Source organism: Diospyros lotus, chromosome 1 (assembly GCF_014633365.1).
Source record: "Diospyros lotus cultivar Yz01 chromosome 1, ASM1463336v1, whole genome shotgun sequence".
Taxonomy (NCBI): domain Eukaryota; kingdom Viridiplantae; phylum Streptophyta; class Magnoliopsida; order Ericales; family Ebenaceae; genus Diospyros; species Diospyros lotus.
The window spans coordinates 30,842,158-30,855,667 of NC_068338.1; the positions used below are offsets into that span (position 1 = coordinate 30,842,158).

Consider the following 13,510-nt stretch of genomic DNA (forward strand, 5'->3'; position numbering starts at 1 on the left):
CATTATTTGGTTACAAAGCTCCCACCCTACCTACCCTGATGAATGCAAACAAAATGAAGCAAATGGCAAATAAGGGAAGAAGTGTCTGAGAGTTCAGTGTGGGGGACAAGGTCAACTTGAAAGTTAAGAGGTGTCTCCAGCATTCCTCTCAACAACCCCAGTATCCAAACTGAGCCCTAAGTATTTTGGGCCCTATACAATACTGGCCTAGGTAGCTTACCAGCTACAATTGCCAAAAGGGAACACTAATCATCCGTTGTTCCATGTATCACTGCTCAAGAAGACCGGCAACCACTACTAGCCGGAACCTTCCCACAGTGGATGAGGAGAAGATGACTATGGAACCCCAAGCTATCGTGGATCAAAGGATTACTTACAAGAACACACTGCCCTTAACAAAGGTACTTGTCTAATGGAGCCACCTACATCCGGACAACACTACTTTGGAGTACCTTCCAGAACTGCTAAAGCAGTACCCCATAGCAGCTCATCTCCTATCCTTTCTTTGAGGCAAGAAAGGCTTCAACCGCCCCGCGGGGGGGGGGGGGATTTGTCACGACCCAAAGGCGGACAAAGGGTATGATAGTAGTTAGTAGGCTGGGGGTAAAACTGTAGTTAGATGAATGCATGTAATAAGCTACTGTAGTAGTTTGCGGTTATAGCTATGGGCCGCTTGTACTTGGACGGTTATAACTGAAGGCAACCTATAAAAGATATCAGGCGCCGAGGATGGAAATTATGAATGAATTTGACATAATTCTTTTCCCTCCAATCTCTCTCTCAATTTCTCCCTCCATTTCTAATTTTCTCTCTCACTCAATTCAAATCCCTACAACTACTCTATTTACCGAATTGTTCAAGCCTTCAATTTGAGGCCTAACACTTTGTTCCATGACATGGCACATTGGGTAGTAAAGCATCAAAATGTAAATATATTAGCAAAACAAAGATGCATGTGCAGCCATAAAAGAAAATATAAGATCAGAAATGAAGTTAATTATAATAAAGTCAAAATGGCTCTTGTTGAAGATGAGCGAGATGTGATTAAGAAGCTTCGGTCATGTGAGAAGAAGACCAATAAAGCTTAATCGAGGAGAATGGATGAAATTGAACAAAATCTTCAGAAAAAGAGATAAACCTGATAAAAACTTGGTGTGGAACTCTTACACCTTACATGAGTTATAAGGGCCTAAAAAAGATATGACCATAGATAAAAACGATTATTGAGCTAGAATTCATGTAATTGACCCCACCAAGTGGGATTTAGGTTTGATTTGTGGTTTCTTTCCCTCAAACCATGAATAACATCTCAATGCTTAAGGTCAATTAAGAATACACTTAGTCAAACATGTATTATGGTTTTCTAAGTCCACCAATCTCAAAAAGAATTTGAATATCCTGCTAGATCACCCAAATTGGTACCTTCTTGGTATTCTTCAGTGTGACTCAAATAGATACACCCTTTGTCACTCCCTCCCTCCAAAGAACAATTTCACAATAAGAGCCAAGGCTTTCACCGAGCCGTGTCACCATCCCTCCCCCCAAATAAAACAAAAATGTGCAAAATGTGAAACAAAACAAAAAAAAGAGAAATGAAATGTATAACAACAGTATGGGTGGCAATTTTACTCGCTGGTACAGAACAATATCTTATGTTTTTATGGTGCTTATCAATTATATAAGAAAATGAGATGTCCATCACAAATATCATCATAAATAATGGTCATCCATTTATTTAATTTCACAGACAATTTATCATCATGGAGTGCAGGACTAACTGAATTAGTAAGTAGCAATCGCTTACACTTAAATTCGTTTAGGTTGCCTACATTTCACGCCCAATATTGACACCATTACTTCCAAATATACTACAGAACACAACCACCATTACAAATATCACAAGGTTCCTAAATTCCGTGACTGCAGTTTAAGCAATCACACTATCACAGTCCCTGTTAAATTCGGTCTCACAATTTCCCCTCCAACAAGCATTTCTTCAATTATATATCCCCGGACCGAGCAGGTTTTTCCATATGAAATTGTCTGTAGAATGTTCCGCTCACTTCGAGATTTTTTCATCAATCAGTACGCCAAGAATCATATAAAAAAACACAAAGCAATACAATTTTACTTTCATTACCAAAATCTTCTATGTATCTTTATAGCATTCAATGAAAACAATACCCCTTAATCTTGCACGTTCCTGTCAAAAACAACTCTCATTGCAGACCTCAAATACACGTTTACAAAACAATTTAACAGATTATCAACTAGCATTCACACTCATATAGCAGTATCTTATTTTGCGACTGCTGTGCCTTCCCTATCTAATCCCAAATATTCCAAATAGAACCCGCCCCCCCGAAAATAAAGTTAAAAATCAAACACGAAAATCATCATTGCGCATCTATACATATATATATATATGAAGAAAAAGAGAGAGAAAGCACTGCAAGCATGGAAAGTTGTCAAAAAAAAAAAAAAAAAGAAACAACGGGGACACAGGAGATTCAGAAAAATACCTTGTTCAAGCAGTCAGGAAAAGGGAAACGCTTTTGCAATACATTGATTGCAGAACAACATACTCTGAAGATTGCCGACGAAAGCCCAGAATTATCGCATTGCGATGTCAGATACAGAGAGGGATGGGAAAGACTGGGAGAGAAGTGAAGAGATGGAGAAAACGCAAAGGTTAAGAGAGAGAGAGACAGAGGCAGCTTAAAAGTGGTGGATACTGCGCAGTAGCTTTTTGGAATTCGAGGGGCGGACTTTAAATGCGCAGAGGTGGATTGGAATGGTGGGTTTGGAGTCCGAGGCCAAACACGTGGACACACTCCGCCAGGTGGTCGTTCGCCGGCGGCCACGTAAACGTCGGCTTTATCCCTGAAGGCCAGGTGAAACCTCTCTGTGTCTTTGAAATTCGCGTCCTCGCTTCGGGTCGCGAAATTACTATGAAAATGAACATATGACAATAATTATATTTAATCTTGTTAAATTTTTTTAATGTTGTTATTTTAAATAAAAATTAATTATTTTCATTATTTGGGTTAAATTAATTTTTAAAAATTTTAATTCAATTTAATTTTATTATATACAAATTCAATCGTTAAATACTCATAAGCAAACTAAAATTATGAGAAGGGTATAAAACTAATTATGGATATTATATTAGTTTTTAAGTTATAATATTTATAATTTAAAAAACCAATGTTAAAATTATATTTTAAATTAAAAAATTGAATTACTTCGTTTATTTCCAATTATCAACTGTACATGAAACTGAATTGAAACCTCATTTTTTATTTCCAAAGATCAATTATAGATAAAATCCTAATTAAAATTTCCATTTTCCTTCCAATGGTTAATTGTGCATAAAATCCAATTATAATTGCATTTGTTTATTTTTGCATAAAAAATCAATTAAAATTCCACTTTTGTATTTCCAACTATTTATGTGCATAAAATTAACAAAAGATAATATTTTCCTGTTTTCAACTCTTTGGGTGTGAACTCAAATAGAGAAACTACAAATTAAAGAGAATATTTGAAATTAAGAGAAATAGGCTATGTTTAGAACATCGATCATGTATGTATTATTATATACAAATCAAATGGAATGTTTATATCAAATTTTGTTTTTAAAATTAGGTTTGAACTCAAATAGGAGACTGCTAATTAAAAGGAATGTCAGAGAACAAACCTTATAAAGGCTTGTACTTATTATAAAAATTCATAATTCAATTTGATATAAAAGTTAGATAGAATAATATTCATGTTACCAAATAAAAGCTATAACTATATTCTACTATAATTTAATTGTTAGTCTAAAGAAAAATCAAGGGAAAAAAAATATCTAAAATGACCAAATCATTAATTCTTTAGTAGAAATAATTGGACCATTCAAGGCTCAATTTCACATCTCTCCTTGGCCCAATCTCGATCCTCTCTTTAAGTCAAATTTGGTATTCATTTTGGACTCAATTTTTGTCCAACGCCAACCTGTCACAACATTATTACAACTTTCATTGGATGTCTGCGCGACCATCTCAGATCTCATACTCATTAATAACGAATTCTATCCACATTAATGAGGGTCTCGTCGCCACCATGCTATCACATGAGAATCTCCACTGGCACTAGATAGTCAATCTCATCACATGCAAATGCACGATTCATGCATACAAGATGACGTCTCCTCATTTTATATCAATTAACTATTTTCAAATGTAAGGTATGTTCTGATATCCGATCTACTGATACACTATCTCCCCTTACTCTCTTACTTACTTGACCGTCGGAGTATTTACAGGTGCCAGCCACCCCCTGGATAGACCCATCGTTGGAACCCTCGCCCTGCCTCCGATCGTCCTTTTTTGGTTAGGAAAAAACAATAATAAGTAAATATTTCTTATTTTGTAATATATAAAGATGAAACTAATTGATTTATTAGAAAATAAATCTAATAAATTTAGAAAAAAGAGATAGGAGGAGTTACGACGAGATATCAATAATGTTATTTGTCTCTTTTAATAGATAATGTTAGAATGATAATTTTATTCATTTTTGTAAATTGACGTTAATTGTTAGCGAGCTTTATTTTATAAGATTTTTTTCAAAATTATAAGATGAGATGTGTATGGTTAGAAATATAAAAGTTAGGTGACACTTATAATTTTTCATGAAGACACAAAATGAAATAAATGTTGTATTAATTATTTTACAAATTTAAAATCAAAACGTGAAAAATATTTTAACTCTAAGTTCAAGACTCTTAAACACATTCACGTGGTTATAGTGAGTTAAGTTTTGATTAATAATACGGAACTCAATATGATTAAAAAAAATTGGACAATAAATAATTATTTTAGTGAAAATAACAATGATACGGTATCATATCCTATTGGTATCCGTCATCCCAATTAGGAGCATTTTGATATAAAAAAAATATCTATATGGCGGGGATGAGATCCCATACTCATACTTTAGCATGATATAATTATATAAATGTATCTAATTGTATATTATACCGTCGGGCAATCTCACCCCCCCCCCCCCCCCCCAACATACATACATGCATGCATGCATATATATAATTTTATATTTTTTTAAATATCACTATAAATTATTATCTAAATAAATTATTAATTATAATTTATTCAATTAAAGTTATAGTTACTTTAATAATTGTAATTATAATCATTATATATTTTATATAATTTATTTACTTTTTATACATATTTTATAGATAAGAATGTTTGACCCGAATAGGAAATCAATTCTATTATAATTTATAAATTAAAAAAACTCAAACCAAACATATTTTCACAAACTTAAAACGTAATTTAATTATAATTTTTCTTGCCTCTCACTTTGTCGCCAACGAACCGAACCAATATGATGTTTTTCAGAAAACAAAATAATGTCAAACCACAAAATGAAATCTCAGAAAACAATAATTTATCATCTAACATCCCTACTAAAGACAAATATTCATATTAGATTGCTTAAAAATAAACAGAAAATGCAAAATGCAGAGACACCACTGCGTTGACGGTCGCACGAAACCATTAATTTGAGTCAACTGCTTTTCAAAGGACAACTAGAATCAACAAGCGGCCAAATATTATTATTTATCAATTTTCAAAGTCAAAAATAATTTACTCCTATTTGGCACACCTGCGGCCAAACTGTACCCCATTGATGAGAGCAAGAATATTCCGTGAACCTTCCTCGCTGTCTTAAGTAATGTTCTGACTATGGAGAATGACATTGAGAATAGTATCTTGTGTTTTTATTGAAACGATTCGAAATTTTTTTATATATACATGTATATAAGGGTCGATAAATTTAAATAAAATTCATCATATATTTTTATTAAGGAATAGAAGTCAATATAAATATTTATATCACCATTCATTATAACTCAATTTTAAGAGACAATAAAAACTTAAATACTACTTAAACTCTTTCATTTCTTGTTGCCCTCAAAAATATTTCACGAAACTTTTAGTTGGAATAGTTACGTACATATACTAACTCACATAAATCCTATCTATTGGACACGCTCATATCCATTATTTTTTCCTTACTTGGAATAATGTAAAACAAATATGACCCACAAAACTTAACAAATATATATATATATAATAAATAACAATAATAAGATGCATAAAATTAACAAGATAAAAAAAGATGAAGCAATAAAGAAAAACTCATTTAACATAAGAGAAGCAACAAAATGGTAAACAATATGCTTTGCTCACTATTAATTAGCTCATCGATGACATATTATACCACATCATAAACCCATATAAATTTATTTCACGTCATGCAATCATATCCATGTTATACTTTGCAACATTACACACTCTTATACATATGATTATCCTCATGACATGCATATATATATATTTATATACACACACACACACAATCTTGCTAATGATATTTTTCTTACAGACAAAGTCATAGTACTTAATCTCACTCATCTCATTGACAGTACATGTCTAGCCCACCCAGACATAATTGGCAGAGCTCGTTAACAATACCCTCGCTTAAGGGAAATTCTATCCATAGCCCGTGAAATTTCTCTTTAAAGCCCATTCCATGCAAAATTCCCCATTAATTTTAAAATTACTAGTTTAGCCCCACAACCCACTATCTCCTCCAACCACCATCGACTATCGCCTCACCTCTCTCTTTCTTTCCCACACCATATACACGTACACACACAAACACATACGTATATATATATATACACACGGGCGACAGCCATAGCTGTCGACCCACCACCATTAGCCCCCCCACATACTCTCCCTCTCTCTCTGTACAATGGCTACAAGCCGTAGCAGATAGAAGAGAGAGAGAGAATGGGTCGGCTGCTATGGTCAACCTACACACATGTATATACACACACACAACATGGTCGCGGCCATGGAACCCAGCCCAGCACACACACCTATATATATATATATATACACACACACACACTCACACATGCTTTCATGTCGCGGCCATCAAAAACCTCCGTTTCAACCCTTCCACACCCCGACGACGATGGCAACATCGCTGCCTTCGTTAGCTGCGATGGTGGCAGTCGCGATGCCGCCACCATCACCTCGAGTCAGGGAATACTAGGTTCCCCGACTGCTGCCATAGCTAGGTTCCATGGTCGCGGCCATGCATGTGAGTGTGTGTATATATATATGTGTGTGTGTGTGAGTATGTGTGTATATATATATATAGGTGTGTTTGTGTGTGTATATATATATGTGTGGGGGGGTCAACCATGGCCAACCCACCCTCTATCTCTCTTTGCAACGGCCACCAAGTGGGTCGACTTCCATGGCTGCGACCATGAAATTGTGTGTGTGTGTATATATATATGTGTGTGTGTGAGTGTGTATATATATATGTGTGTGTGTGGGTCGACCAATGCAGCCAACCCACACTCTCTCTCTCTTCTCTCTGTTACAGCTGTGGGGTTAAAATGAGAATTTTAAAATTAGTGAAGCATTTTACATGGTGTGGGCTGTGAAGAGCAATTTCACAGGCTGCGGATAGAATTTCCCCTCGCTTAATGAAGAGGTCCACTTACCAAGCCCAAGTATAGGATTCGACATTGGTCCATGCACACAGACGACCCCACGACTCGCTCTGATACCATACTGATTTCTTTTCCAACCATAAACTATGGATCATAGTCACAACACAAAAAAATAAGTGCGCTTGTAATACCCGGGAATGGTTTGAGGTTATAAACGATATTTAATGATGGGCATAAATGGAATTTGCAAAAAAATGAGGCTATAGGGTATACTAACGCAGCTTTGGATGACCGAATTAGTCAGAGAGAATACCCTGAACCCTAGAAGATTAAGGAAAATGGTATAGTATCGACGAGTGATTTAATTTATGATGTTTAGTGATGAAAGAAATTGGATCGGGAACAGTCTTCGGTACAGTTGTCGACCGGGCTGAGAAAATCGAATCAACGTAGGAGACATCTGGAAAGTCAACGGTGTGTGTCAAGGACTAATATTTTATGTATAGAACAACCCTTAAATGATTTCGGGTTAAAACGAATGGATTTAAGATCAAATCGACCAGCCGGGCCTAAGTGTAATTTTCTAATTTTGCCCGAGAGAGGTCAAAACAGTAATTTTTCAAAAGTTTCAATGACTTAATGAAGAGTACAAGTCTTGTGGGCTTTATTGATCGTGTTAGAAAGATCGGGGGCTCAAGGAAAAGGGAAAAAATGTCAATTGAAGAAGTCAAGGGGCTAAAATGTAAATTATCAAAAATGGTGGGTGTGAACGCAGCAGGGAAAATCGACCGCCGCCTTTCGCGCACATGGCCGCCGTTTTCGGCGATTGGACGGCCGAGGCTGGTTTGGGGGAGGTGCTATACGGCGGTGAGAGGCTTGGGGAGCAAGGCTTAGCCGGTGATTGGCCGAGAGGTGGCCGGAATTTGAGTATAAATAGAGGCCGAGGGTTCGAGTTTTTGAAGCACAAATCGACTGATTTTTTGGATGTTTTTGAGAGAGTGATTAAGGGGCTTTTGGTTGCAAGGGATCAATGATCATTTTGGGTTCATTTTGAAGCGTTTTAAAGTACGTTTGAAGGCCGTTTGAAGCTCGACCGAGGGTTGGAGGCGGTCCGCCACCACCGACCTGCAACTCGCCTTTTGAGGCATTTTTCGGTGTTGTTTCGGCCTGAAAATTGCACCATCAAGATCGATTCTTCAAGGGCTTTAAGGGGGTACCAATTTTGGGGTCATTGGAGTAACCGTCGGCGACTGGTTCGAGGAAGAAGACGGTGGCGCGTGCAGCCATGCGCCAGCCTTCACCTTCACCTTCACCCACGCGCTAGGCACGTAAGGACGCGTCCGACAGGGCAATCCTGGTATTTTCTTTGGATATTTTTCTTAAATTACTTTAGGATTTATCATGTTGAAATATTTGAGAAAATATTTGAGGAAATAATTATTTTTGAATTATTGACGTGAAAAATGGGAGAAAAATAGAGGAAATTATGAAAAAATTGAGGAAAATGAATTTTGATATTTCCTTAGTTAAATATGGTGTTTAGGACGTGTTTTGGTTCGAGGTTGAATTGTAAGTTCGAGTATTTGTGTTTTGGCACGTAAAACAAGGCATTGCACGAGGATCAAGATGATCCGAATACGTCGAGGTGAGTGTTCTACCTGAAAACTTGGTTTTAAGTTGTGAGTGTTCTACCTGAAAACTTGGTTTTGAGTTGTGAGTGTTCTCCCCCAAAACTTTGTTTTGACTTGTGAATGGTTCTTTCCCAAAAGTTGGTTTTGACTTGTTCATGCAAATGGTTTTTCTTGCATGCAAATGATAACCGATGACGGTTGATTTTATAAGGGAAGTTCGTCCCTAAACGTTTTGAACTTGTGCATTGTATTCTATAAAATGTTGTTTATATGATGCATTGAATTGTGAAATGTGGCATTGTCTTGCGTTTTGTGCGTTTGTATGGAATGTCAGCCTAAGATGTTGTCTGGATAGTGTAGCCATAATTCTCCAAGGGCGTGACGAAATAATAAGGGTATTTGATGCTAGTGTGCATGTCAGGATAACTGTCTTGGTTTCCGTGCCAGACCGTTTGGTCAGGGAAGTTGCACTAGGACGACTAGGTGGTCCATACTGTGTTGTTCATGTGGGATGTCAGCCTAGGATGTTGTCTGGATAGTGTAGCCGTAATTCTCCAAGGGCGTGACGGAATAATATGGGTATCTGATGCTGGTGTGCATGTCAGGATAACCGTCTTGGTTTCCGTGCTAGGCCATTTGGTCAGGGAAGTTGCACTAGGATGACTAGGTGGTCCATGTGAAATTTTGGAGTTGGGATTATATGGTGGTTCCTAGATGCTTAAGGTGGGAACGTAATCTGGTGAGATGCGTTGACAGCCCCATTTAAGCTAGAATAGTGTCGTATCGTCGTGTTGTCGAATCGGTATGGTGGCATAGCTTTTAGAGAGATTGCTCTTTTCCCGTAGTAGGGTTAAGCGCGTGGGATTCTCTTGGGCAAGGGCTTACCGAGTGTATTGGTTTATTTCATGTCTTGCATTCATTCATGAAAAATGTATTTTGAACTCTCATTTAGATAATTCATCATCTAATTTGGACTATGTTCCTGAAATATTCAAACGTTCCAGGTGAAGGTAGCGGTGCGAAAGGAAAGGGAATTGCCGAGGAGTGACAGCAATTAGAGGATGTTTTTATATTATGTCATTTCGGTTATGTTGTTTATTTTGAGAACGTCATGTAAACGTTGGTTCAACTTTATGTTATAAATAAAGTGGTTTCGATTATGACCTATTAAGGTTTCGATCTAGCTTCCGCATTTGAGATGATGTACCTATTTTAGTTTATTGATGGTTCATAGTTGATATACTGAGAAGGTGTAACGGGATCTTCGGAGAACAATTTTTGTGATGAGTTTTTATTTAGAAAAAAAATTTATATCTCCAAAATTTTACGTTACGTAACGTCCTTCTAAAAGAGCAGGGTGTTACAGCGCTAATGTGTATATATATATATATATCATGCACATATATCAACTTAAAAACATATAAAATTTCGTGGTTGGTCTCATGTCCCCAAATACTCCATGCAATGCCCATATATGACAATTTTCATGCATAACAATTGTATCAATTCATAACAATACTAAGCTCATGCCCCAATGCATAAATGATATAGCAATTTTCATGCATAAATGTACACTTTTGAATAATTATAAATATTTTATCAATTTTATCCCACAACCATGCTTTTACCCCCTCAAAATGTCCAACAATTATTAAGATGAACCCGTGGACTATACCTTAGCTATTAATGACAACTAAGGCCATACAAAAGTTGAACAGAAATAATTAGTCGACAATCGAGAAAAAACCAAAAGTATATGCAAGATAGCACTGAGATCTTGTATAACAATGACCCTAATTAAGAAATGCATCATTGCTTAAGAAATATAGAGTGGATTGAAACTCTATTGAGGCTTTTGAATAAAATACATCAAGTATTTAATAAAATCAACAAGGTTAAATATCATCTCAATCATATGAAGAATAACCAACACAGAAAAATATTAATTAGGTAAATTTTTAAAAAAAAATCAAATTTCAAACTGTAACTTCAAATGCCTATTTCGAGCTCATATCTTAGCCAAATGTTATGAATAATATACTTAAATCGAAGTTCCGGATATTTAGGCTACGTTCTCTTTATTGTTTTCAAGTTATTTTTAGTTTTCGACTTTGTAAAATAATGAAAACGCATTCTCTTTACTATTTTTAAAAATAAAAAAAATTATAAAGAAAACTCAAAACAACAAATAGTTGTTTTGAGTGTTTTCATCCAAAATAAATTTTAAACTCAAAACACATTTATTTATTTATTTATTCATATTTTATTATTGTAATGGAAAAAATATTACAAAATTCATTAACTTTAAAATGTATATATATTTTTAATAATATATTAACATTAAATATTTATAATTTACTGAATAATCAAATTTATTGAATAAAATATCATTAAAAATTGTTTTTAAAATTTCAAAGATAATGTATTTTCTAATTTTTTGTCTTGAGAAATAGTTTTTCAAAATGACAAAAAAACACGTTTTTAATTTTCTAAAAACAGATTATCAAAATAGAAAACTGAAAATGAATTCAAAACTCAAAACTAAAAATTAAAAAACAAAGAGAACGCAGTCTTAATTTCTGAAACAACAAACAGATTCAGAATCAGAAATAACCACGAGAAGTTATTTCCTAAAAATCGAAGGAAGACAAATTACGTGGATAGTAAAATTTTTAGATTTTTGACAAAGATTAACAAGGTTGTTACGAGCTCAAAACTTAACCAAAATCATGCAAGTAATATATCGAAACGAAGCTTAGGGTTGTTGGTCATTTGACATACAATGGTCACTCAATAGAGAGGTACTGAATTGAGTGCTAAAAACTTATTAAATCGAATTCTTCCATTTTTAAAGCTCTTGAACTTTTCTTATACAAAGAAAATACTTGTTATAAATATATATATTGTTTGAGAATGATAGCAATATAAATACACAAACAATAATAATCAACACAAAAATATATAGTGGTTCGGTGTCTCCAACACTTACTCCACTTTCTCAAAGTTAACTTGACACTTGAGATTTTACTATAATCACACCTAGGTTTTCCAATAAGTTCGTCTAGGAAACTTTTACACAATACCGAGGTTTTTCCCTTAACTCACCTCGAAAACTATTATAACACACCTAGATTACAACGGGCTCTAGAATACCACTCACAATCCACAATTAATAGAAATAAATCCTAAGTCCAAACAACTTTGGACTAATATGGAATTAAACACAATGAAAATACAAAGCAAATATAAATAATACAAGAGTTACTAACAAAAAGAAAACTTATTCTTCTTTGCTTGGGCTCCAAATAATGTATCTTTAATGCTTGGGTTTTGGATTGCTTTTCTTGAGTGCTTGAGAGTTTGGGTGTACTTTAGAATGATAGATCTTGATAGTGCATTAACCTTCTCCAAAAATCTCTTGAAGATATATATATATATATATATATTTGAGCTTCCAATGGATCTGTAACGACCAGAAAAATCCGACTCTTGGAGTCTAACAGTCGATTGTTCTAACCGATAGTCGACTTTAGATGTTGACAATCGACTCTCATTAGCCTACAATCGACTAGCCAAAACTTACTATAGGCTACCTCGATTCTGCATAACACACAGTCGATTGTCTCTCACCGGGAGTCGACTATTAATCCAAATTTTTAGAAAAATAAAGATTTGCTTGATGATACAATCCATAGCATGAATATATTATAATATATTTATATTTCTTTAGTTTAATTAAATGTTCATACTTTCTTTAATTTATATTTTACCTTCCATTTACTTTAATATATAAATATAAATAAGAAAATACCCCCATTTGGATTCAATAAAAATATCTAAAAAATTAAAATTCATAACAATAAGAAAAAATAATTTTGATTTTAGTATAAATTTGGGATTTGGCGATTTTATCACTTTCAAAAAAACATGTCTTCTATTTCTTGAAAAATTAATTAAAAATTATTTTAACAACAATAAATATTAGTTATGAAAATATCGGAAGATAGTTTTTCAAAATAAAAATATTTTCTTATTTGTCCATTTACAATGCGCTAATATTCCAATTAGAATAAATAGCATTTATTGGTTCATTTTGATACACAAAATACTATAATACTTAAAATATGTTATCCACCATAAAATATATCGAAAATATATTAGAGGATTTAAAATATACCAAAAATAGTTTTACTAAAATTATGTTTTGTTAAACATAAAAATACACAATAGGTTGATTGGAGCAATTTGGCTCAACAAGGATGTCTAGTTCATGGAACCAAAAATGGATCTCAAATCAAATATAACCACAAAAAGTTATATCCAAAAAATCGAA

The 13,510-nt window shown here is 34.3% G+C and overlaps 1 protein-coding gene across 1 annotated transcript in view; it reads right to left on the reverse strand.

Moving 5' to 3' along the window:
* The window catches only part of LOC127800930 (uncharacterized), a 26,608-nt gene extending 23,683 nt beyond the window's left edge, over positions 1–2,925 (reverse strand). The window contains exon 1 of the mRNA XM_052335680.1: positions 2,523–2,925. The gene's annotated coding sequence lies outside the window, so the exon portion shown is untranslated. The remainder of the gene's footprint in view (positions 1–2,522) is intronic.
* Between the last annotated feature and the right edge of the window lie 10,585 nt (positions 2,926–13,510).